Below are 26,788 nucleotides of genomic sequence, written 5' to 3' on the forward strand. Positions count from 1 at the left end.
ACAGACTGACCTGCTAGAAGGTTAAATCAAACCATTGTTTGTATTCTCCTACTTGATTCAGCTGTTTCTTTGGTAAAGCTTAGATACCCTGGTGACAAGTGGTATACAAACCCATAAGATGGAGAGAAAGAAACACAGTAGACCAAGAGGAAGATGTAAACTACACCAAATTTCAGACATTAGGGGACTCTATTACAATAAGCTCCACATCAGAAGCAGCTAAAAAGCAATTCTGACCAATAACTGGGGGAAAGACATCATTCAACAGTCTGCTCATCTCAAGGCATTATCCTAGTGTTGACAGAAGGACCCATCTCTGATCAGGATATACAGGAAATGCATCCGAGCCTTTATGAAAATAATTTCAGAGGAAGCAGCGAAGATCTACGCAGAATCATAATGCTCAGGAAGATCGGGGCACTGAGGAGCATGAAAGAGGCAATTACAGACCACAAGCACCGTGAAGACTGAAACATGACATGGCGCGAGGGGGGAGGACAACACTTCCACCACACTTTCAGAGTTAAAACAGTCACGTCAAAGAAACGACATGTCCCATTTGTAATTAGCTACGGCTTTGCTCAGTAGGCACAAGAAAGAGCATCTTGTCGCGCCATCGTGTTCTGAAGAAAATTGATTTAAACTTTTCATTATACAGAGGGCGTTCACAGGCCCTTCGCTCAGCTCTCATTCATTACAGACATGCTACTCACATAAGGAAACCGCTGTCCGAGGAAAACCGATATTGCACGTTCCCTCTTGTGAAACTGACTCCTGTCTCCACGTGGCAGTGCATGTGGCTTTCAGATCTGCCTGAGCATTCCCGACGGTCGGGCGCTGCCTCGTGAGAGACACCCTTAGCGTGACAAACCCGAGCAGCCCCTCCCTTTGCAGCACGGCCATTCTGGAGGAGGTTAATGTTTATTAACCTGCTTCCCCACCACCCCCAACCTGCAGAATCATTCCAAGCAGCACAAGTGAAAGCAGACAGCAGAGCTCTGCCCAGTCCTGCCATCAACAGCTGCATTGGCACAGCAGAGCTCGACTTGCGGCACCCAGGGGAGGATTTGGGCTTCACAATCTTACCTTGGTTCCGGACAATCAGGAAGGGTAAAGGAAGCCATTTGCTTCCTTGACCTGCGTTAACATCAGTACATCTGAAAGCTACATCTAGCAGGTAACTTCAACCCAGTCCTCCCCCACACAAGTCTCTGCAGCTGGAGCACCATGGGCAGTGCAAGTCACGCAGCATTCAGTGACTGGGGGGGCTTTCAGCCTGAGGATCAGCCTGCCAGCACTTGCCCAGTTTCGTCGCTCTTTATGCCACTGGTAATGCTCAGACACCATCGTTGTTTACCGTACCTGTGAAAAGCAACAAACCAAAAAAAACCCAACCCCAATAGCCTCGCATAATTCCTCTATGCACTGCTGGTATACTGTATGTGCGCATTGAAATACATCGCCTAGCATCCTTGAGGTTGCAGGAACAAACCATCCCGATGTGTAGAAAGAATAGTAAATATGGCAGGCGACCAGCTTGGCTAAACAGTGAAATCCTTGCTGATCTTAAACGCAAAAAAGAGGCTTATAAGGAGTGGAAGATTGGACAAATGACCAGGGAGGAGTATAAAAATATTGCTCAGGCGTGCAGGAGTGAAATCAGGAAGGCCAAATCACACTTGGAGTTGCAGTTAGCAAGAGATGTTAAGAGTAACAAGAAGGGTTTCTTCAGGTATGTTAGCAACAAGAAGAAAATCAAGGAAAGTGTGGGCCCCTTACTGAATGAGGGAGGCAACCTAGTGACCGAGGATGTGGAAAAAGCTAATGTACTCAATGATTTTTTTGCCTCTGTCTTCACGCACAAGGTCAGCTCCCAGATTGCTGCACTGGGCAGTACAGCATGGGGAGAAGGTGGCCAACCCTCTGTGGAGAAAGAAGTGGTTCGGGACTATTTAGAAAAACTGGACGTGCACAAGTCCATGGGGCCGGATGCGCTGCATCCGAGGGTGCTAAAGGAGTTGGCGGGTGAGATTGCAGAGCCATTAGCCATTATTTTTGAAAACTCATGGCGATCGGGGGAGGTCCCAGATGACTGGAAAAAGGCTAATGTAGTGCCCATCTTTAAAAAAGGGAAGAAGGAGGATCCGGGGAACTACAGGCCAGTCAGCCTCACCTCAGTCCCTGGAAAAATCATGGAGCAGGTCCTCAAGGAATCAATTATGAAACATTTAGAGGAGAGGAAAGTGATCAGGAACAGTCAGCATGGATTCACGAAGGGGAAGTCGTGCCTGACTAACCTAATTGCCTTCTATGATGAGATAACTGGCTCTGTGGATGAGGGGAAAGCAGTGGATGTGTTATTTCTTGACTTTAGCAAAGCTTTTGATACTGTCTCCCACAGTATTCTTGCCACCAAGTTAAAGAAGTATGGGCTGGATGAATGGACTGTAAGGTGGATAGAAAGCTGGCTAGATCGTCGGGCTCAACGGGTAGTGATCAATGGCTCCATGTCTAGTTGGCAGCCGGTTTCAAGTGGAGTGCCCCAAGGGTCGGTCCTGGGGCCGGTTTTGTTTAATATCTTTATTAATGATCTGGAGGATGGTGTGGACTGCACTCTCAGCAAGTTTGCAGATGACACTAAACTAGGAGGCGTGGTAGATACACTAGAGGGTAGGGATCGGATACAGAGGGACCTAGACAAATTAGAGGATTGGGCAGAAAAAAACCTGATGAGGTTCAACAAGGACAAGTGCAGAGTCCTGCACTTAGGACGGAAGAATCCCATGCACTGCTACAGACTAGGGACCGAATGGCTAGGTAGCAGTTCTGCTGAAAAGGACCTAGGGGTCACAGTGGACGAGAAGCTGGATATGAGTCAACAGTGTGCTCTTGTTGCCAAGAAGGCTAACGGCATTTTGGGCTGTATAAGTAGGGGCATTGCCAGCAGATCGAGGAACGTGATCGTTCCCCTTTATTCGACATTGGTGAGGCCTCATCTGGAATACTGTGTCCAGTTTTGGTCCCCACACTACAAGAAGGATGTGGAAAAATTGGAAAGAGTCCAGCGGAGGGCAACAAAAATGATTAGGGGTCTGGAGCACATGACTTATGAGGAGAGGCTGAGGGAACTGGGATTGTTTAGTCTCCAGAAGAGAAGAATGAGGGGGGATTTGATAGCAGCCTTCAACTACCTGAAGGGGGGTTCCAAAGAGGATGGAGCTCGGCTGTTCTCAGTGGTGGCAGATGACAGAACAAGGAGCAATGGTCTCAAGTTGCAGTGGGGGAGGTCCAGGTTGGATATCAGGAAAAACTATTTCACTAGGAGGGTGGTGAAACACTGGAATGCGTTACCTAGGGAGGTGGTGGAGTCTCCTTCCTTGGAGGTTTTTAAGGCCCGGCTTGACAAAGCCCTGGCTGGGATGATTTAGCTGGGAATTGGTCCTGCTTTGAGCAGGGGGTTGGACTAGATGACCTCTTGAGGTCCCTTCCAACTCTGATATTCTATGATTCCAAGCTTAAAGCACAGAACAGTCTTGTTCAACCCCGCTCCCGAGATCGCCCCAACACCCGCGGAAAGAAGCGTGGATTGTTAAGAAAAATGCGTTTGGCTAGAAATCTCCTGGAGGCTCTCTGGAGTGAGACTGAGGCACTTCAAATAGGCAGGGTAGAGACCTGGACCTGCCTTTATCAGTAATAGTACAAAAATTTACACGGCTCCCCTCACTTTAGGGTCTACATGCGCCATCCAGAAATTGGTGGGTGCAGGTTCTTTTGGAAATCTCACCTTTGTCCCCAGTTCTGGGGAGCATCACCCTTGGGAGCGGCAGCAGGAGGTGGTTGTGCACTGACCACTGGCGTGTCCATGGGCCATAGACCAAGAACCAGTGAACTGACCCATTGTAGCCTCTGGAGTAACGTCCTGCTCAGCTTCTCACGAGCTCAGCTTAGCAGTCAAGGTCCGGCCCACAAGTCACACCAGGCTGCGTGGAAACTCATAGGGGGCCCATAGCTTCTCTCTCACCTCAACAGTGTCCACAGTCCACCAGACATCATGGGATAGTGGCGCTTAAGCCTTCCAGACAGAGCCAGGTACCTCAAGGAGGATGTGTCTTTGGGCTTTCGAGTAACTTCCATCAGCAGCTGTTTTCCTGGTGCCTGCTACAACGTGTCAAGTCACAGCTCTATCTAAGGGTACGTCTACACTACCCGCCAGATCAGCGGGTAGTGATCAATCTATCGGGGATCGATTTATCGCGTCTAGCGTAGACGCGATAAAATCGATCCCTGATCGCTCTGCTGTCGACTCCGGAACTCCACCGCGGCGAGAGGCGGAAGCGGAGTCGACGGGGGAGCGGCAGCGGTCGACTCGCCGCCGTCCTCATGGCCAGGTAAATCGACCTAAGATACACCGACTTCAGCTACGCTATTCACGTAGCTGAAGTTGCGTATCTTAGGTTGACCCCCACCCCCCAGTGTAGACCTAGCCTAAGAAGGCCAACAAATGGCACACACACCTTGGTGCATATGCAAATGATCATCAGCATACAGCACACTAGGGCACGCTGAAAGCACAAATGGAAATGGTTGCAGCCGCTTCAACCTTTATTATGGTAACAACCTGGAGTTTTTCATCTCAATTGATCAGATACGGCATTTCGACACATTATTGCGCTAGGATTGCTATGTACTGAGCGTATTTTCCATTTCGTTATGGTAGATGGCAGCAAGCAGCAATTTCTCTGCGGTGTCACACAAACTGACTCCAACAGCTCAGGACAAAGCACAATTACAATGTATGGGAAGATGGTTATTGAAACTAAACACAGCTACCCAGAAATCACAGTGTATTGTACGCTCAAACTCAATTGGCGCTGTTACTTAGGTGCAAATGGATATAGTATATTAGTGGGTGATGAGAGCAGCACAGGGATGGTTTGCTTGTTTTCTGTTGGTTGTAATATTAATTCTGACCCGAATCCTGTGTATTTGAGTGTACAGTTTTAGGCTGTGGTTTTCAAAACTGCCTAGAGAATTTTGGGGCTCTAAAAATCTCAGCCTTAAGATTTGACCGAATGTCACTAGCAGATATTCAGGAACATCTGAGAAATAAACATGATTGTCCTTTGCATTTACTGGTCCTTATCATTGTACTGTTCATTGAATTGGAGAGAGATTCTTACCCGGATACAAGGAAACAGCTGATGACTCACCTGTAAACCCTTTCCCCTCCTCCAAATACAAATGGATAAACATAGTATGCAAAAAGAAATACAAAAAAGAGTAAACCACAACGTTGATTTCTAAAATGCTACTGTATATCTGTCAGTTTCATTCAGACAGATCTTAAAACTGTCTCTACACTGACAGAATTCAGCTCAGGGGAGTCTGGGGGAAAGAAAGGCATAAACATTTTATTTTTATTTTATAAAGTGCATTGTCAGAATAGCTGGTGAGGGATTTAAAAACACACAAAATCTGAAATTATTTGTGCACTGTACAACGATGTTGGCTTTAAAGCAGTGCACTTCTATTGTCCTCTACATCAGAGCCACACACACACACACACACACACACACACACACACAAAAAGGCTAAAAGAACATTGAAGTTGCAAAGGCAAGCATTCGGAAGTTAAGAAATGCCAGATTTAAGGATGCAAGTGCCACCTTAGTTTGGCCCCCTTGTGCATATGCACTAAGCCTATTTGGGGGTTAATGGCCAAGCAAAGCTGAACTCTGTCAGTTACCCAATAACTTGGGACACTGCCTCCAATCAATTGCAAAATTTCAGGGAATGTTCTAGGCACCAATGGGCACAACCCTATTGATTTTGATGCAAATTGGAACACTGGAACTCAGGGCTGCCTGCTGCTGCAGGCAGAGGAGTCCCTTGGCCACCTTCTGCTGCTGCCTTGCTTGACTTGCTGCTTGAGGACACGGTCTGTAGCCGGAACTCTAACAGAAATAGGAGAGAAGTCTTTAAACCATGATTTGAGGACTCCAGTAACTCAGCCAGAGGCTAGGGGTCTATTACAGGAGTGGGTGGGTGAGGTTCTGTGCCCCGCAATGTACATGAGGTCAGACTAGGTGATCCCTTCTGACCTACAGTCTATGAGTCTTACAGGGAAGGTTTGTAGAGGGCTGTAGGAGGGGGTGGGAGAGTGGAATGGGAGGGGGAAGCAGGGACCCGCAAGGGAATGGCGGGTGAGGACAGCAGGAATCCGGTGGTGGCTGGAAGGAGATTGGATGACCAGCCATGGAAGCAGGGACCCGGAATGCAGGGGAGGGGAACGTGGGGCCCCCAGGTTGGGGGAGAAGAAGAAGAAGGGACGTGGAGATGGGATGGGGAAAACAAGAACTAGGGGGGAAGAAGATGGATCAGGGAATGGGGGCCACACAGAGCCCTTGGCATAAGGCAGAGAGGGGGTTGCAGGGAGTCCCTGAAATAGAAGAGGATAGGAGGGTTGCCCACAGGTCGCTTGTGGGGGGGATTAGGGGAATGCAAGGAGCACCTGGCACATGCAAAGTGTGTGATCCTCTAGTAAAAGACCAAAATCCCATATCTGAACCTACAAAAACTTTGGGGATTCACCCTGAGTTCCGTGGCTTAAACCCATCCTAGTGCTTGAGGTACGTGAAACACAGTCACAGCTGGGCATGCAAACTTTTCTTTGGTTAAAATCCCCTCTGGGTTTGCAGCCCGACTTGGCTTTGAGTGCAAACAAACCTCATAACGGCCAAATTTAATCTTGTTTCATGTGGAAAATGTGGAGTTTTTCTCTGGCTTCAGCTATAAAATCAAACACAAGGGGTCTGCTGTGAACCTCATCAAAGCCTTCACTGAACATGGGCTGACAAGTTCTGAATTTAACACCCACACAAAAGCAGGCGAGTCTGTATATTTCACATTTCATAGTTATGACACTGGATGGTTAGATCTATTCATGACGAAACCTTACCAGCAGCCCCCGCCCCCCACTAAAAATTCAGCCCCTTTCCTCTGTGGCTCTCAAAGTAATTTATACAGATGGATACAAATTATTATCCTCATGTAACAGGTGAGGAAACTGAAGTGCAGAAAGATCAAGTCATCTGCCCAAGATGACCGCAAGACAGTGGCCCAGGGGATAACAGAACTCAGGGCTCCAGAGACCCAGCCTATCAGCAGGTCCATGCTTACCCTTCCTGTTTAGTCTTGATCTAATCTAAAGGCAACCTTTCAGAAGTGGGGTGCCGGGTCTTCATTTATTCACTCTGATTTTAGGTTTCGCGTGCCAGTCATACATTGTAACGTTTTTAGAAGGTCTCTTTCTCTAAGTCTATACTATATAACTAAACTATTGTTGTATGTAAAGTAAATAAGGTTTTTAAAATGTTTAAGAAGCTTCATTTAAAATTAAATTAAAATGCAGAGTCCCCCGGACTGGTGGCCAGGACCCGGGCAGTGTGAGCACCACTGAAAATCAGCTTGCGTGCCGCCTTCGGCACGCGTGCCAGAGATTGCCTACCTCTGATCTAACCTGTAAAACTATAGGGTTGCTCAGCATACCTGAGCATCTCATCACAGCACAGGTGCTAGAACTAAGGGTGCTGGGGGTGCTGCCACAGCCCCTGGCTTGAAGTGGATTCCATTATATTCAGGGTTTACAGTTTGGTTCAATGGCTCTCAGCACCCCCACTATAAATTGTTCCAGCACCTCTGCATCACAGTGCTTAATCCATTCACTACGTCATTATAGAAATGCTGGCCCTTCCGTTAGCTCAGTCCTCCTCCTATTTTTTACCTTTGTATGACAACCAAAACAAAAGAACCCAGCTCACGGTGGAGAGCGTGAAGATCTGACAAATTCCCGATTTTCTTCCCCCACAACAGGCTGTGAACTGCTGCTGGTAAGACTCTCCCCTGCCAGGGGTCTTGATTTACATTCGCTTATTATTATTATCATTCATCTAGACAGACTGTCACTTGCACTTTGTAGTAAGCCGATACAAGTGAAGCCACCTAGTGAGTGCTTTATATTTTGTCGGAAATATAAATCACGTTTCTTGCCTCAAACCGTACTGCTGGGGCTATTCTGTGTTTGCTATGTTAGAAATCAAGATGCATATTTCACTGTAGTGAGAACATACATGCTATGCAGGCAGCCAAAAACAGAGTCAAGGGGTGACTGCAGAATGCCCCTACCTGTGCCAGCAACAGACTGTACGTGCTGAAGGAGAAACACAATCATATCCTGGGAACAGGAATGGGAGAGAGAAAATGAAGCGCACACAAAAGGTGTTAGTCACATCACTTAATGCACAAGAACCTAGACAGAACAGAACAGATTGTCTCATGGCTCGAACTACGTCTCCCGCTCCGCTCCGCTCCCCATTTGAGGATTTCTGACGATGGCATGGAGAAAAGCACCCTTCCCCTTTTACGGGCATAGATACAGAGACAGGGAGATTCATATTTAAGGCCAGAAGGGACCATTAAGATCATCAAGTCTGACCTCCTGTGCAACACAGCCCAGAGAATTTCACCCAGTGATTCCTCATTCCTGAATCAAATCCATAACTTCTGGTGGGGCTAGAGCAGATCTTCTAGAAAGAGAGACACTCGATCGTAATGTCAAGACTTCAAGTGACAGAGAATCCATCACATCCTCCGGTAAGTTGTTCCAAAGCTTAATGACTCCTGCTTAAGGGCCTGATCCAATTCCCATTGAAGTCGGTGGAAAGACTCCCATTGACTTCCCTGAGAGTTGGAGGAGGACCTAAAAGAGAAAAACAACTCCGATGAAGGTTGCAGGGATGGCAATGTGTGCCTGAAACGACCCATGCTGCTAGCTGGTATTCAACCTGCTGGGAAAGAGTTCTGCTGGCTTTGCTGACTCACTGGTGCTGTTGGGTTGCTGCCCCACTCGTATAAAAGAGGGGCGAATAGCCCTCAGACAGAGAGGCAGGAAGGATGGTCCAGTGGATAGAATGCGAGCCTAGGACTTGGGAGACTGGCATTCAAGTTTCTGCTCTGCCCCAGACTCTGTCTCTCTCGCTTCAGGCAAGTCACTTACCTGCTCTGTGCCTCAGTTTCCTATCTGTACAGTGGGGATAACAGCCTGCCCTCCCTCCCAGGGGTGTTGTGAGGATAAATACAATAGAGATTGCAAGATGCCCAAATGCTACAGCAATGGGGACCAGATAAGTACCCCAGGGTTGCCCAGAGGATTCAGGGGGCCTGGGGCAAGGCAATTTCAGGGGCCTCTTCCATAAAAAAAAAAGTTGAATACTATAGAATACTATATTTTCATGGGGGCCGCTGCAGGGCCAGGGCCCAGGGCAAACTGCCCCACTTGACCCCCCTCTGGGCGGCCCTGAAGTACCCCAGATAGCTAGAGTTTGGGACAGACCACACCCTACACAGGTGAGGTAATTTACTAACAAACCACCCCCTGGAGGGCTGATGTTTTGTTATTGCGTGGTGCTCCAGTTAGAGGGCGATGGCGCCTCTCCCCCCACTTACACAGACCCTACAGCAAAAGAGGCTAAAGAGCGTTTTGTCCCATAAAACCAGATACTGTGAAACGAGAACAAAAATTTGATTGGTGTCCTCTATATTAGTCATCATCGCGGTCCCGGAGTGAATGATCATTTTGTTTGGTGTCAGACATTTTTAGGATTAAATATTTTATACCCCACTGGAGCTCGTTGAGTGACCTCTCTCTAGAGAAAAGTGAAGGGCATCCCGGCCCAAAGCTCTTGGAGCCAAAGAAAATCCATGCGGCTCAATTGACGAGCCAAAAGACCAGCTGCGCGAGGCTGCCAACCTGCCTTCCCTTTGCAGCATAGTCAGTGACTATTAGTTCAAAAAGTCACTTGCAAGTTGGGGGGTTCTACAGGGGTGAGGCCTGGCACTCACTGGTAACACTGAGCCAACATCAAGAGCGATTGCAGAGATCTTCCAGTGCGGCGGGTTCCTTCTTACCAAATCTCAGAGTTTGAGCAGAGCTCCTAATGCCCTGCGAGGAGAAGAACCAGCAATCAGCATGCATAAGGGGAGAGAGCCCTTTTCATCTGTAGATCTCACAGCGCTTCACAAAGGTGGGACTAACAAATGAGGAAACTAAGGTTCTGAGAAGTGAGATGCCTTCCCCAGATCTCATAAGTCTGTGGCAGAGCCAAAAACAGACCCCCACGGTCCAGCTCCTCAGTATGCTGCTATAATCACTGGACAGCCAATGCTATCTCCCAGAGCCAGGACTGTCTACTCCTGAGTCCTCCAGATAACAACTCCCAGACGTAACAGTGTCCTCTTACTGTTTTTTCATTTTAAAATTATACAAAGTTGCTCACAGAATCACAGAACTCAGAGGCATGTTAGGTCATGTTGGCCAGCCCCTTACCCAGTCCAATTCAGGCCTGTTGCCTAAAGTGTGAACCCTGGAGTGCTTTGTCTAATTAACTAATAAATAACTCAAATGATAGGGCTTCCAACAACTACCTTGGAAGCTATTCCACAATCTAATAGCTCCTACCACTCACCAGTGCCCTTTCCATAATGTATAATTCATCGAGAAAAAACTACACCACACACACACTTTCTAGGTTCTTTTCCCCTGCTGTACATTAGCCTGAGCATGTTAAAAGAACATTTCTAGGTTCAAAATTATTGGCAAGATTTTAAAGGAAACAGATGCCTAAAGTTAGACTCCTGAGACCATAACTAGGTTCCTAAAGAAGGACCTGATTTTCGAAAGTGCTGCGCACCCAGCAGTTCCCGATGGAGTCATGCCTCTTTACAGACCGGCTGGGAGCTTATTCTGTTTAGTTAACTCCATACAACCCCTCTGAAGTCACCGAGGTGACACAAATGTACGTGACAGCCGGGCTAGCCAATATTCTTTAAACACTGCAACTTAAGTTTCCAGTTCATGGCCATTCTGACTTTCTGTTCTTGGGTGTCAAGGACTTTGATTAAATGGAACAAACAGTCGGCCTGGCAAATAAGGAGAACGTTCTGCCGAGTGAAAAACATGAAGTTCGTTCGTCCAAAAGTAACATTTCTATGGAATGCCGCTCCAGATTAATACATACTACATTAGGGATTCATTTTCGCTGCTGAATGGCATTGTTTGTTAAGTGGAGATGAAAGAAAACCCTGTTTAAATTGGAATTTAGCCGAGCGAACTAGTGTAACTAAACAGCAAAGAGTTTATGGACTGCACTGAAGGAAGGAACTGGTCTATAAACCACAGAAATGTGTTGGCTGCCCATAAGGGATGGATTAGTTTTGAGGGGGGGAGGAGGGGTAATCAAGGCAGCAGAATAGCAAGAAATGTCATAAGAGCATAAGCATAAGAATGGCCAGACTGGGTCAGACCAAAGTCCATTCAGCCCAGTATCCTGTCTGCCAACAGTGACCAATGCCAGGTGCCCCAGAGGGAGTGAACCTAACAGGTAATGATCAAGTGATCTCTCTCCTGCCATCCATCACCACCCTCTGACAAACAGAGGCTAGGGACACCATTCCTTACCCATCCTGGCCAATAGCCATTAATGGACTTAACCTCCATGAATTTATCCAGTTCTCTTTTAAACCGTTATAGTCCTAGCCTTCACAGCCTCCTCAGGCAAGGAGTTCCACAGGTTGACTGTGCGCTGTGTGAAGAAGAGCTTCCTTTTATTTGTTTTCTAAGTTTTCACTGGGTGAAATCTACCTTCCCTGCGCAGAGTCAATACAAGGTTTGTGCGCTGCTTCAATCCCTCTTAAACCAGCAGTGATGCACAAGCTCAGAATTGACGTTCTGCACAGGGAAAGTGGATGTTACCCATAACGAATAAGAAGTGGGGGGAGTAACTCTACCCTCCCACTTAAAGAAACTCATGTGGATTTGCAGCCTACATAGTGGTTTGTGGATTACACCTCCTGGGGCCTAATTCTCAAGTCCTTATTTGGGGGAACCTCTCCTGGGTGTCAATGGAAGTTTTGCCTGAGTAAGGACAGCAGGCTTTGGCTCATGGAGTTCCAGAGTGCATCAGACAAATTGAAAAAAACAGTTGGAATCCACAGGCCAAATATAAAAACCTGTGAACCTCACAGAAATCATGTTCTGTGTATATATTCAACACGTGCAGCATATAAACCACAGGCAGAGAGCCATTCTAAGTGAGCATGCATCTTCTTCAATGAGGGGCTATTCTTGGGAAGGGCATGTGTAACGCCGACAGACCCCGGTTGGCGGCAGGTGGGATCGAACCGGGGATCTCTGGAGCTTAGTGCATGAGCCTCTACAACATGAGCTAAAAGCCAACTGCCTGTTACCAAAGACCGTAGAGCAGACTCATTTAACTCTCTCTAAGTGGTCTCGGTGTCACTAGATGGGACAGAACACCATACCCAGGAGGTGTGTGGGTTACACACGCAACCCACAGAACTTAAAATCCAGGTGTTAAGAGAGTCAAGGACCAATAGTGCTGTCTTCCTTCAATGCCCTGATCCTGCAAGCTGCCCCATGAAGGCACATCCCTCCCTTAATGTGCACAGGATCCCGCCCTGGTTCTGGGAACCAGCCAAGTAGCAGTTTGAAAAGATTTTATGTACATGGCTGTGGGAGGGTTGGGCAAGGATACCCAGGAGGAAATGTCTGGTCGACATTTCCCGCCCCCCATGACATTATGATGAGAAATGGCAAAGGGCCCATCTTCCCCCTGCATTCTCATTGTCAGCCACATTCCCATCGTCCGCCTAGGAATAGATTTCATTCCACAGTTGACATTTGCCTCACCCCAGCGCCGTACTGAGCACTACCAGCTGCAGCCCTTATATGAAACTCAAAACTAAAACATATAAAAAAATTCACTGTAGCTTAACACCCTCTTAAAACTCCAACTGACTGTGAACCATTTACACGGTTCCTTTACTTTTCCTACTTCACTCCATTCTGTTGGGAGTCAGTTTCACCTTTGCTGCTAATTCATTTCACTTTCTGGTTTCAGACACTTGCACAGTCCTGGCGGGGTCACAACTGGGCAGGAGAATTTTGAAATAAATTCAAAGAACCCCCAAAATACGTTTGTACTGTCTTTTAAAACAATTGGAATTTGCCGTACCTCCCCACCCCATTGTCATTTGTTTTAAACAAAATCTCCAAATTGTGGAGCTGACAATAATTTGACACTGTCCCTGGGAATAGTCAAGAAAACAGAAGATGAATTCGCAACAAGGGCTTAGTAAACAAGGCAGAATGGGAAAGAGCAGCTGAAAATGTTTCCCATGGGACAGTGCAATGTTTTCAACCAGTGCAGTGAGTTCTTAAGCTTGATGGGGATTTAGAAACCAAAAAAGGATTTGCCTTCCCCCGCATTCAGACAGAAAGACTGATCTGAAGCCCACTGAAGCCAATGGTAGCCTTTTCACCTGCTTCAATGGGCTTTGCATCAGGCCCATGAAGTTGTGTGTGTTTGCCTTACAATGTTTCAGAGAGAGATAAGGTGTATGAGGTAATATTTTTTATCGGACCAACTTCTTTTGGTGAAAGAGAAAGCTTTTGAGCTCCACAGAACTCTTCTTCAGCCATTGCGGCTGATCTGAGTCCCAGACATACTCCTGGGGGAATTCTGCGCCACTATGTGTGCACAGAATTCATGTCCCGTGCAGATTTCTTGGCTTCCCCGCAGAAAAAATGACTTTCTGACAGGGAAGCTGCAAGCGCAGTCACACACCACTCCCTTGCTGTGCAGGTACATTGTTTCAGGCACCCAGAACAGCCAGCAGAGAAGTAAATCACCGTAGGGCTGGGGACACCCCAACCAGTGGCTCTTACCCTGAGCCAGGATCAGCTGAAAGTCCCAGCTGGGCTGGAGGCAGGAGAGGACAGGACTTCCTCTTTCCCCGCAAGGAATGGCTGGGGCTGTGTCAGACCCACCCCCAGAAACTTCTCCCAGCTGCAGGAAGCTCAGCATCCTCCCATTTCCTGTTCCTACTGCTCCTCAGCTGCAGAGGGAGAGGTCCCTGTATGGGGAGCTGCTCCCCATCTGCCCAATCCCCGTGCATCCCGATCTCCCATACCCAGACATCCCTGCCAAGCCTCACCCCCATACCCGAGCCCCACACCACCGAACCTCAATCCCTGCGTCTGGAGCCTCCCACACCCAGACCCCCTGCCTCCGGACATCGACCCCTGCACTCAACCCCCCAACCTGACAAGCCCCACCCCCCGGCAGCACTCTGAGCCCCCACATCCAGGCCCCCAACTAGCTGCACCCAGACCTCCACCCCTCCCAGCCCCACTCCCCCAACACCCAGACCCCTCCACTGAGCCCCAACCATCTTCACCTGGAAGCCCCTGCAGAGTCCCATTGCCCCTGCACTGGAACCCCCCCACCCCAAACAAGCCTCTGTGCATCCACATCCCCCCACACCTAGACCCCCCCCACTGAGCTGCCTGCACCCAGATTGTCCCACACAGAATCTTCTCACTGCACACCTGGATCCCCCCCACACTGAGCCCCTCTACACTTGGATCCTGCCTGGTTGAGCCTACCGGCCCCACACCTGGTGTGCCTGGTGCAGACAGGCAGGGCTCCAGAGTGTTTCTTGTGCTGTGTTACAGGGTCGGGTGCAGCCTCACCGCTGGGTCTGTGTCCCAGGGTTGGGTTTCAGTGGCCTGTGCTCCCCACTGCCATGCTGGAGCCTCTGCATTTATTTATAGACAAATAAAACTTGCAAATTTTAAAAATAATATTATGCGCAGAATTTAAACATTTTTGGCCCAGAATGCCCTCAGGAGTACAGACTCTTCCTCTCTCATGTGCTATAGGCAGCCAGTGAACATTATCACAGCCCCACCATGACAGGTCTGACTCAAACACTGACCCAGTTTTCTTTGTCCTGTACCCTCATCCTTCTCTTCCTTACATCACCTACAGCCGTAGCTGAGTGGGCAGACAACAAAAGCAATTTCCCATTGTAATTATCCACTGTGTTTCGGAAGAGAGCCATCGTGAGACCATTGACAGCCCCCCGGATTTCTAGAACACTCCGCAGAGTTCAATAAGTGTGTGTGGAACCGTCTCTCTCTGAGAAGTGCCAGCATTTCTGGACAGTTCCAGAACCAACTGGCCAAGGCAGGCCTAGGCCACCATCAAATGAGAACCACACCCAGCTACAACATGGCAAGTAGGTAATTAGCCTCTTCGCATCTCTGCTGAAATTGCCAAGGAGCATTTCCCGCACCGTGGACACCAGCGGACGGTGACCACCCAACTCATTTGCAATAGGAGGTGAAACAGCTGGCAAATAACACCGCTCAGTCCCTTGCAGTGAACTGAAGGGAGCCAGCCTGATTCTCACGGACTCTCTTCTTGCACTCGGGGTGGGGGGCCAAAGGCAGCTTTTAGCCACTTTTGCACTCCCTGGTTTCTAGGGCTGTGTGTGAAGGCCTAAGAGCTGCTCTAACTTACACCCTGCTCCCCATGTCCCCTAGAAAGCAGAAAATAACTAGTGCAGAGCACTCAGGCCAGGCCCCTGCAGCGTCCCTAATCCACCTCCCCGCCGTGCTGGGGGCTAAGGCTAGCACAGCTCCCTGATGCCAGCCCACCACCAGCCAGGCTTCTGCGCAGACTGTTTCTGCCCACCATAAGGCCTTTTCATGGTGCAACTAACAGGGCCCTGGTGTAGCTGAGAATCAGGCTGGGAAGGTACAGTTTGGGAAGCAGGCTGTTCTGGTTTTGCCCGGCCGGCCCTCTGGGGGAGCTGTAGCCAAGTGGGTTTTCACTCCTGATGCGCAGCGAAGATGGCAGCCAGTCAGACTGGTTGTCCCATTGTAAAGCTTCACTCCAGGTGCCCGCCCCAGAGCGCAACAGTCCCGTCGGCCAGTAGGTCAGACAGGGTCCATTCAACAAAGAACAGTTAAAATAAAGGGGAATAGGAGTCAGGACTCCTGGGTTCTATTCCTGGTGGTTTTATCTTGGCCCAGTCACTTAACTTCTCTGAGCCTCATTTTACCTAGCTGTGAAATGGGAATAATAATATTTATGTACCTAGGGATTTCCAAAACTCTCATCACCCTAGGATCCTGGCTACCTCCCGGGCCTGTTGTGGGTCTTAATTCATGTGCTTCAAGATGTTGGGATGGAAGGGGCTACCAGAATGCCATGTGCCATTCAATGCATCTACTGCAGCCGTCTTTGAAAGGGAGGCAAATGGGCTTTGTACATCTCCCAGGCTACAGAAAGGTTCCCAACCCAGAGAACCTCCTTCCATGACTTAAGTCTGCACTAGCAAGCCAGAGGGATGCCACGGCCTCAGGTGACGTATGGAGGTCCCTTCATGTCAGCACCCGAGACTGAAACAGGTCTGTGTTAAAGAAAAGGATCTTTTCACAGAGGTACTGACCACTCCACAAAAAACAGATCTTGAATCCTTTTCATGACTGTACCTCACAATAGGCCCAGTCCAGCTCTCACTGAATTAGTGGCAAAACTTAAGTGGAGGCAGGACTGGGCCGCGAGGGAATAGGATTGACTAATTTTAAGATAATCAGTCCAGGCATTTGTAACCAGGGGTGGCTGCAGGCACCAGCACACCAAGTGGCGGGTACGCCAAAGGTGCGGGACCGGCGGACCGCCCGCAGGCGCGCCGCTGAAAGCCGCCTGACTGCCGTGCTTGGGGCGGCAAAATACATAGAGCCGCCCCTGTTTGTAACTCACCCATTACTGCGGTATTTTGGATGCATCTTAATCCTCTAGCTAGGCCAGTGTTTTAATTACAGTGAGAGATTAAAGTAACACCCAGAGAGAGCTGATTTTAGCACATTTCCAGCTCCTTCCCCTACAACGGACGCCCCACTATTCTGGATTGCAGGGATCAGTTACGCTCCTCCTGGCCCTCCCAACGCATCTAACCAGCTGGAGTGTAAACAAAATCACAGTCACAGCCGACAGGCACAGTCATGGGCCCAGATAAATGATACCATTTGATGAAGCCATGCTGCCAATCACAATGTACGTATTACCCAGGCAGTTATGAGTCAGAGCATTAACAGGCACATCCCTGACAGGCAGGACATAGGAACGCACCATTATCATAAAGATACAGCATTCTAATTAAGGAAGTACTTTCCAGTAACATTAGCTACAGCCCATTAGCATCCCACAAAGGCATCCGCCGCCTGTACGGTTCCCATAATTAGTGGGGAAACAGAGAAAAAAACCAAAATATACATTAACTGTCATGAATCGTCATGTAGGAAACTAAAAGCAAGCTTCCCGTATCTGAAACGTGCTCAGACCCCTCCCCCTCTGATTAAAAGAAGGGATCTTTTAGGAGCTCCCAGTATCTGCAAATCTGATGGTATCAGCAGCAGGTGATGTCTGGCTCTGTATTTACACCTTTCGAATTTGGACTTCATTTGCCAGATATTATACAGAATTCATCCCCAGAGAGAGAGAGGACGAATGAACATTAGACAGGCTGCAGCCTGAAAATTTTACAAGACTAATATTGCAAGGGGTGAGGGGAGAGGGAAAGAAAAAGGAAAATCCATCACATCTTAGGCAGTAGAAGTAGTTTTATTGTCTCCAGACAGTGACTACATCACTCAGAAATGGCAGTGAGAGGCAGGAACAGCTTCAAGCCAGCAAGTTCGTCCTAATGAGTTAAGTTGACACATGGATCTCATCCTAGCAGGTGACGTATTTTACTCGGCAGACCTTTAAGGAAGGGTATTTTTCACACTTTTCCTTTTTTGCAGCGTGTATACCCATGCAGGGCTCTCAGAGGGAAGTCTTGCTTTATGGCACCACAAGGACAGGTGCAGACGGTACATGACATCCACAGAGCAGATAAAACTTTCTGTTTATAAACCTCCCATTTTGGTGCCGTTGCTTTAATGACAGCTAACCTGAAGAATTCATCCGTTTCACAGTATACAATATTGCCCACCTACTACTGGTCTGTTTCTGATCTCACGTCAGTGCAAGTTGGGAGTAACTCAACTGTAATCAATTAATAACGATGGCATAAAGCAGGTGTCAGAGGAGAATCAGGCCCTATGTCTCTTGTAACTCAGATATCACCGTGACAGTCCACTTTGGAAAAAGCTACTAAGATACTCAGGCAGATGGATAAAATGCAGCCTATGAAGCATTGTCTATGGGGAGATGGGAAAGGGGTCCACAAGAAATAGCCGATATAAGCAACATATACGTATGGGTTCTAATTTTCGTGTTTATGTTTCTCAAGCTTCGGGGTTTTATTTTTAAATGAGTCAAAAGCCATTTACCGGTCTCAACTAATGAATGATCCAGCCTTCTCAGGAGATTTCAGTCCCTGGATGGTGTCGATATGGTGACAATACCTGATCTCATGGTTATTTTGGCTTCATAAATGACACGCACACCTCAAAGTCCGACAGGGCTATAAAAAAAAAAAAACAGCTACAAATACTGAGACACTTGGTTTCCGGCAGAACCCAACCGCATAGCTCTGTGATCAACCCTTTCCATAGGACTTGGTGTTGCCTCAGTTAATGGCTGATGTCTGAATATACCCTCTCTAGGGAGAGAATCCACTGTCCAAAGGGTACCCTGGAGTGGCTCCTCTGTCGAGCAGCTGCCCTACCAGGGGCAGGTAAACCAGCTGTGGGGTTAGAGAGAGAGAGCTCCAACTGCAGCCCAAAACACAGCACGGCTTGCAGGAAGCCAAATGTCAGCCTCGTCCCAATGGCGGGGGAAGTGATGGATAAATGGATTTAACAGCCATGGGGGCAACACCTTCCAGAATCAAGTCAGGACATGCTCCAGTTTGCAGCTCCACCTTCGCCGGAGTGCCGCTGAGGAAAAACCTGCAGGTCAGTGGTGTCATGTTGCCTGCAGTCTCTCTAGTATGGATAATCTGGCCTCAACAGCTCAGGAAATATAGTAATATTGGGACCCCCGATATCTGGGCATTGCCACTTGGCTTTAACTTCCTGACTCCCTTTCTCTGCCAGAGGCTTTCAAGATCTCATTCCCCTGCTTTTCCTAGATATTCAAGCAGAACATGGAAAAGGGGCATTTTCTAGTGGTGTGATCAGGTGAATGGACTCCGAGAACTCCCTAGGGTTCTATTCTGAGCTCTGACCCTGACGTGCTGTGACACCTTAGAAAAGGCACCTTCTCCATGCCTCAGTTTCCCCCATCTGGAATATCAGTATAGCACCTACCTACCTGAGAGGGTGTCATAATGACTAATTCGTGAAAAGCATTTTATGTCTTCACCACCATTAGAGAGGCCGTGTTGCCTAGTGGACGGAGCACTGGACTGGTCCTGCAGAGACATGGGCCCTACTCCTGGCTCTGCCACTGACGGGCTGGCTGATTTTGGGGAAGTCGCATCATTTCAGTTCCCACATCGGCAAAACAGACTGATGATACTGACCTCCTTTGTATAGCGCTTTGGGATTTATGGAGAAGAGCTCTATATCAGAGGGAGGTGTTATTGTTAATAATAATAATATATGGAGATATACCGATCTCATAGAACTGGAGGAGACCCTGAAAGGTCATCAAGTCCAGCCCCCTGCCTTCACTAGCAGGACCAAGTACTGATTTTGCTCCAGATGGCCCCCTCAAGGATTGAACTCACAACCCTGGGTTTAAGCAGGCCAATGCTCAAACCACTGAATACCCCCGCTCCCCTGCACTGATAGCAATGGTTTATACTGTGCACGGTCAGTTTTGAACACTGTTGGGCCACAAACCATCCCCGCTCCCTCCACTCGCTGTGGGTAGTAAGATGCTTCCCATCCCCGGGTTTCCCTCCACATCCCATATATGGTGGGTGGTCCAATAGATGACAACGTGGAAAACGGTCCTTTGAATAGCTCCTCTGGGAAAGAGACATCACAACAGCAGAGAGAGAGAAAACTGAAAATCAGACACGCATTCCAAGGGATGTTTGCTCGTGGCAGGAACAAATGGATCCTTTCATTGCTCCATTTGTGCAGTAGATACACTGAATCAGTCGACTCCGGGGACAACCATCCTTTACTTTCATACTGCTGTCAAAACAGGCAGTTTGTTTGCTAATTGCTGTGACAGAGCCAGGGTGCGTTTTTGTAAATAATTGATATGTTATTGACTTGCCATTGGAACACAAGGAGAACACGCACAGCACAACGAAGCCTTCTCCCATGCTTTTTCCTTCAACAAACAATGGTCCCTGTGGCTCTGCCTGCACTATGAATGAATCCACTGGCGTCACCATCACAGTTCTAGGCCTAGTTCTAGGTTTACCTTGGAAAACATGGACAGGACTCTTTACTCTTGGTCAAGAGCCAGGGCCGCTGAAGCAGGTTATACAGTAACCCCCACAGTGGTAGAATGCAGTACTCAGAACAAAAGGCAATCCCACCCTGGGTCAGGATACTAACCTAGAACAGTGCTAGCAACAATTGTGTTTAAGCCAAAGACAGACCCAACACCATTCTTCTGTATTACGATCTGGATCTCTGTCACACCAAAGACCGGGGGTTCCTGGGTTTCAAGGGCTGATTCTGCCCATGGGTGATAAGGGAGAGATTGGAATTTGGAGATGGATTCCAAACCTGAATCCCCTAAAGTTTGGGATTTTCAGCTCCAGAGTTTGTTTCGGGGTCATCTAGTTTAAACATTGCTGGTAAAGCCATTTCGATGGCAGCATGAACAGGGCATCACGAGATTAAGATTTCATAAATAAAAATAAATAATTTCCTGATGAGGGCCTTTCCTAATTGTCAAGCCCATTAATAATGGAGGATGCAACTTCTCCCCAAAGGAATCTTGTATCACCACACATTGCAAAAAGGACCGAGGAGCAGAGAAAAACGTTCCAGTGGCTTTGCTGAGAAAGAGAGAGGGGAGTTTTACAAAGCCCAGAATCACACGATTATTGGCCATTTTGGGCTCTGCAAACGAAGACCAGAAGGGGAGAAGAAAAGCAGCAGAACCGGATGCAGTGTGAAAAGCACAAAGAACAGGAAAACAAATTAGCTATTCCTACAGGCCCGCGTGTTTTATTTAGGGTTCAACTTCATCTCAGCATACAGAGTCTATCCAAAGCTCCCCTCCAATTCTGAGAGAGACCAAAAGGACTTCTGCTCATTAGTCCACTATGACAAAGTTCATTAACCTGCAAAAAGATTTATGTAAATACAGGTTCTCAAGACCCATTTCTGTGTCGTTTGGAGCCAACTGCTAATTAAGTTGAAGTGCAGCAAAGTGAAGAATTGTAGGATTGTGGATGGCGGCAGCCAGGAAATAGAGTCCATAAATTCAATGTCAGAGAGTTATTGGGACCAGCTAGTCTGAGTAGCGAGGGAGAGAGGAAAACTGCCCCTCAGTGCTTTATTGTTTTAATAATGAAATCCTCTATAGGCGCGCACAGCCCTAACCAGCTCAGAGCACATTACTGTACACACAGGTATATTTAATAATTAAGCACCTGGGAGCCCCTAAGGAGGAAGTCAATGTATGCAGAAGCGTATGGATCACTTCACCCAGCTGTGCAACACTGCAGCGGTTTAATAGCACACTCCAGCTCAGGATGGAGAGAAAAGAAAATTGTTCGACCCGATCAAAGCACAGGGGGAATCTACCTGAGCTGTAGGACAGAAAGGCTCACGCCACCACTCTAATGCGAAGGGCCAGGTATTCTTTAATTATTACAGCCAGGATAGCCCTCGTTTGTCAGGTTTTAGCTGTGTGATAGGGTGTACAGGATACGGACCTCATCCCAGTACTGCCTCAAGTACATGGCCATAACTGGACTTACGTTATGGATGAAGCTCAGCTCTTTGCCATTATGATTATCAAAAACCTGAACTATTTCTCGCTTCTTCCAAAGGAGGAAGTAGAGTCTTACGACAGGGCTCCGAGCTAAAGTCAGTTAGGTCTCTGGGGGAGAAAAACACACACGCAGAGAGAGAACTGATCATTAAAGAGAGAGAATGGCACAAAATGGACCTTTTAAAATCTGTTTTACAGAGTTTCTTAAGACTCTTCAGCCCTGAAGAGTTCCCCACTGCCACAGCAGTACAGTTTTAATTACATCCTAATAGGATGGCAAGGGGTGGTCATTTCCTCCTCTAATTGGAAAAAAAAATTAGGATATACCAACAACCGTGCTCCCCATTTACCACGTTGCACCATGTGCTGAGAACACCCAGTGGGATGTGACCTACAGTAAACAACTCAATCGGGTGCTCCTGCCCTGCTCTTTTATTAAAACCAGCAGAGCAGATCTCCGAGCACGAGGTGCGCAGATCTGCCACGGTTTTGCTTATCTAATAGCTAATACAAATCAGTCCAATTTTTTAATTACACGCTGTGCTTAAAAATCCTAGAACAACAGTCATGTGAAACGGCAGGTGTTCTACTTCCCAATCTGAGCCATTGCTAAAGCATTTGTCGCTGGACTACCTAGCGACAATGTTAGTGGTTAGGGCAGAAGGACAAATCTCAGGAGAGACATGGGTTCTGATGCTGATTCTCTGCCACTGATGTGCTATCTGGCTGTGGGTAAGTCATTTAATCTCTCTGTGCCTGCTTCCCCTCCCACCCTTTGTCTGTCTTGTGTATTTCAATCAGAAGCTTTTTTGGAACAGGGACTGTCTCTTACTATGTGTTTGTACTGCACCTGTTACAACAGGGACATGATCACACTGGGGGCCCCAAGTTGATATCATATAACGATGATTATAACTCTGACTCCTGTAGCTACTGTCACCTTCCCTTTCTTTACAAAATAAAAACAAACACGCATAAAACATAACACCGAGACAAAGAATGGAACATTGCCAATCAATAACACACACCCCTGGCAAACAGCTAGGATGGAGGCCGAGGCAAACATCTGTTGCATGACAGGATTATTTAGCCCGGGGATAGGCAACCTATGGCACGTGTGCCAAAGGCGGCACACGAGCTGATTTTCAGTGGCACTCACACTGCCTGGGTCCTGGCCACCGGTCTGGGGGGCTCTGCATTTTAATTTAATTTTAAATGAAGCTTCTTAAACATTTTAAAAACCTTATTTACTTTACATACAACAATAGTTTAGTTATATATTATAGACTTAGAGAAAGAGACCTTCTAAAAACATTAAAATGTATTACTGGCACGCACAACCTTACATTAGAGTGAATAAATGAAGACTCGGCACCCCACTTCTGAAAGGTTGCCGACCCCTGATTTAGCCTTTTATTGGACCTGCTTTTTGCAGTCACTGCGAAGCACATTACAGCTCAGTAGAAGTTCACCCCCTCAGCAGGGCTAGAACTCAGATCACCCTGCTGCAGAAGAGCAGGACTAATTTGTTAGTTGCTGAAGAAGAGCTCTGTGGGGTTCAAAAGCTGGTCTCTTTCACCAACCACAGTTGGTCCAATAAAAGACATTACCTCACCCACCCTCTCTAAGAACTTGAGACCAACACAGCTACAACCACAATGCAAAGAGCCAGTAATGAGGACACCGTGTCATTAGTCAGTCGTTAGCAGTGATTAGCAATCAGTCAAGGGGACAGCGCTGCACACAGGTGTACTGTTCGGCAAGGCCTATGATACAGAATTAGTAATAGCAGGAGATTCCACGGCTGAATCCTGTCCCACTCAACCTCTGCTACTTGGCGTATGCAGCATGAAAGCAATGCTCTGTGTGCCGTGCAAGGAAGAGCTGTGCCATTTATGTCAGCACCCATCAGTATCACAAAAATATGGGACTTGTCGTACCAGAGGAGGCCAGTGTCCCTGCTAGGCCAGGGGCCTGTCAGAGGAAGGCGCTCCCAGAGTTACGGAGCTCACTGCACCTCTGTCCCCTTTCTTGTCTCTCTGCGTGTGCACCACCCACCTCAGGCCTTTGCCTCTCCTGGGCAGAACTCCACAGTTCTCCCCCTCTCAGAGTGGGCCTCGGGCTAGAGCACTCTGGGTATCAACCGTGCTGACCTGCATTTCTCCCCTGTGACCAGCGGTATCCAGTGACAAAACGGCCTTCTTACAACCAAGGGAGTGCTTGTTTTCACAGGAGCAACAAAACATTCAGAGAGGATTTTTCAAACCACAAACAGTCGGCACACACGGCTATCTTCCCTACAGGCTTACCGTCCCCTGTGTAGAAGTCTGGTCCCTCCAAACAACTCCTCCCCTCTTGAGAGAGTCCTTTTAAACCAGACAGAGTTCCCCTGCACTTTCCTGGACTTTGTCCCTGCTGTACGTTGGCGGGAGCTAAGAAGCTGAACCTTCAAAGCTCTTCATTGGGGTATCGGCTCTCAGTGGCCCTTAGGAGCTTCCTGAGGAGTGGCTTATCTTGTGCCACTGTTCCCTTTCCTGCTTGTTTTTCCTGACAACCTCGCTATTAAACGAAACCACTATATTAATAGACTGTATCCATGAATTGTTACCAAGCCGCTCCACTCCAACACAGGCACAAGAAACCCCATCATGCAGTAATCAGTGATACCCCACCAGCTGGGATCCTCTAAATACAGGAGATTACATGATGGATCGAGGGATGTCGAGGCATGGCAGACTTCCCCGTGAATCTCTCATAATGGCCATTTCCAGCGCGGAGGAGGATGACTTATTGCTTTTCTCCAAGCCGGAGAAAGAGGAGATGAATAGGAGAAGTAGCTTCCCTCCTCCACATGAGCGAGCGAAAGGGAAAAGCAGAGAACCCAATTCCCTTGCTAACAAACCCATCGGGCACTCAATACATGATGGGCTGGTGCCATCCCCTGCCCCGTTGATGCCTGGAGGCTTATATTAATGATTCGGCATGTGAAAAAAGGCCTCTAAACTAGCTCAAATGTTTCCAAGGTGTAGCGCCATCTTCAGGAATTAAATGAGTTTATATTAGAAGTTGAACCTTTTCCTGGCAGGTGGCTGCAGCAGGGGTTCTGCCCTACCTAGAAAAATGGGAGCATAAAGTCAGAGTAAAACACATTTACCTTCATCCTCATGCTCGGCACCATTCTCCATTGTCAACAGAATGGCACGGCTCTTGTAGCTAACTGCTCCAGTGCCTCAAGCTATTCAGCGCACGTCCCAGCAGGGGGCACCAAAGGAGACGCAGCAACAGCGGGATTTCAGGGAGCAGCCAGCCAACCGCAGCACTCCCTGAGCAATGCCCCCGCCTACCTGCACACTCAAGCTAGAGCTGCCACAGGGTGGCTCCAGTGGAAGAACCGCTGAAGCAGACCTTAGTGCTGAGCTGACCGGTAGGGCTTTTAATTGTGTCAGGAGATGGCAATACCTGAACCTGCGCCCTTGGAAAAGAAAGAAACAAGCCACCGACGGCCTGGAGACAGCACGCACTTGATACTGACCTTACCGGAGACGCCGCATCAGCCATGCCGGGCAGACTGGATTTCTGTCAATGCTGCCTTAGCCACGTGCTTCTAGGCTGCAGAGTTCTGGGACACGCCCAGAGCAGGGACGCTGGTTTTTTTGAGGAGTTTGGGGGGAGGGGTTAAGATGGTTCATTTTAATCAGATGTTTTCCTCCCCTTCCCCTGGGCTGTTTTTAATCCCACAATTCCCTTTATGCAGATCATCACAAAGCCAGGATGTCTCACAACAACACAGCCGGTGCGCTTGAACGTTAACTGCCAGAGCAGAAAGTCTAGCCTGGACAAATTGGTGTTGTCTCTGATCATCCCATTACACCATAGACTCTGATGGGGAATACAACAGTTGTCAGCTAAGGATTTATCCATCTGTGGAAGTTTCATGCAGCCTTCCCTGACAACGAGTACAAAACGGACAAGGGGGAAGGGCTAGAGATTTAGAAAGGGAGAGGGTTGCACCCTCATATGCAAACACTGATTTAATAAGAGTGAGATTCATTGAGAGTTAAGTACCCAATTTCCATTGGACTTTCACTACGAGTTGGGTACTTAAGTCCCTTTGTTGCTTTTGAAAATCCCATCCTAAAGCCCTTCTTGCTAGATCCCCAGTGCAGTCGATTAATTCAGATATATTACACCAACTGGCCTGGCAGATTTAAGCCCCAGGAGGTCTGTCTAGCGTTGCAAAGATGAATTCACACATCAGCATCATAGCAATTAAGGCTGCATCCCCCCAAGTCCCTGCATAACGTGAACCAGGTCTGTTACTAGGTATGCTGGAGGAGCTCTGGGGTAAGCATAATCCTCATCATGCTAATAAGGCCCTTATTTCTATGCTCCCCACATAGGTCTCACTCCTATTACTAGGCAAGAGCAAGCTAGTGGCCAGCACACTCCTCAGCGCAGGGTCGGGTTCCCATGAGCTCACCTGTTCCTCCCTTTTTACCCCGTGTTTACAAGTGCAACACTCCACATCTGTGCCGTGCAGAATCAAGCCCCTAGTCCATAACCAAAGAGAATTGTCGTCATCTGCAAGGGAGATAACTGGGCAGCGTCCTGCAGAGCCCACCGACCGTCCGTATTAAAGCATCGCATTTCATAGAATATCAGGGTTGGAAGGGACCTCAGGAGGTCATCTAGTCCAACCCGCAGAAGTTAAAGCTACCCAGGAGCATAGGAGGCCTAATACCTGTGCCTAAAGGGAAGGGGTGAGTCAATGCACACATACTGTGGCACAGACAGATTAGTGTTGCCGGGAGCAGCTGAGACGATGAATACATTTGATTCTGGAGAAACAATCTCTGCTCCCTGCTTACTTCCAGCGACCATCCCACAAACGCCAATCACCGCGGCAGAAGCGATTTCCTTCCATTCCGACCTTAAAGTGACACCAACGCGTCCAGAAGCACCCGGCGGGAGGGCGGGAGGAAATGTCAAACAAACAACCC

General features: G+C 48.1%; 1 protein-coding gene across 1 annotated transcript in view; it reads right to left on the reverse strand.

Annotated features, from left to right (window-relative positions):
• Window positions 1-26,788, reverse strand: part of LRRC75A (leucine rich repeat containing 75A) — a 184,228-nt gene that overhangs the window by 45,737 nt on the left and 111,703 nt on the right. The gene's annotated exons all lie outside the window — the stretch shown is intronic.

This window comes from Malaclemys terrapin, chromosome 18, assembly GCF_027887155.1.
Source record: "Malaclemys terrapin pileata isolate rMalTer1 chromosome 18, rMalTer1.hap1, whole genome shotgun sequence".
In the NCBI taxonomy this organism is placed as follows: Eukaryota; Metazoa; Chordata; order Testudines; family Emydidae; genus Malaclemys; species Malaclemys terrapin.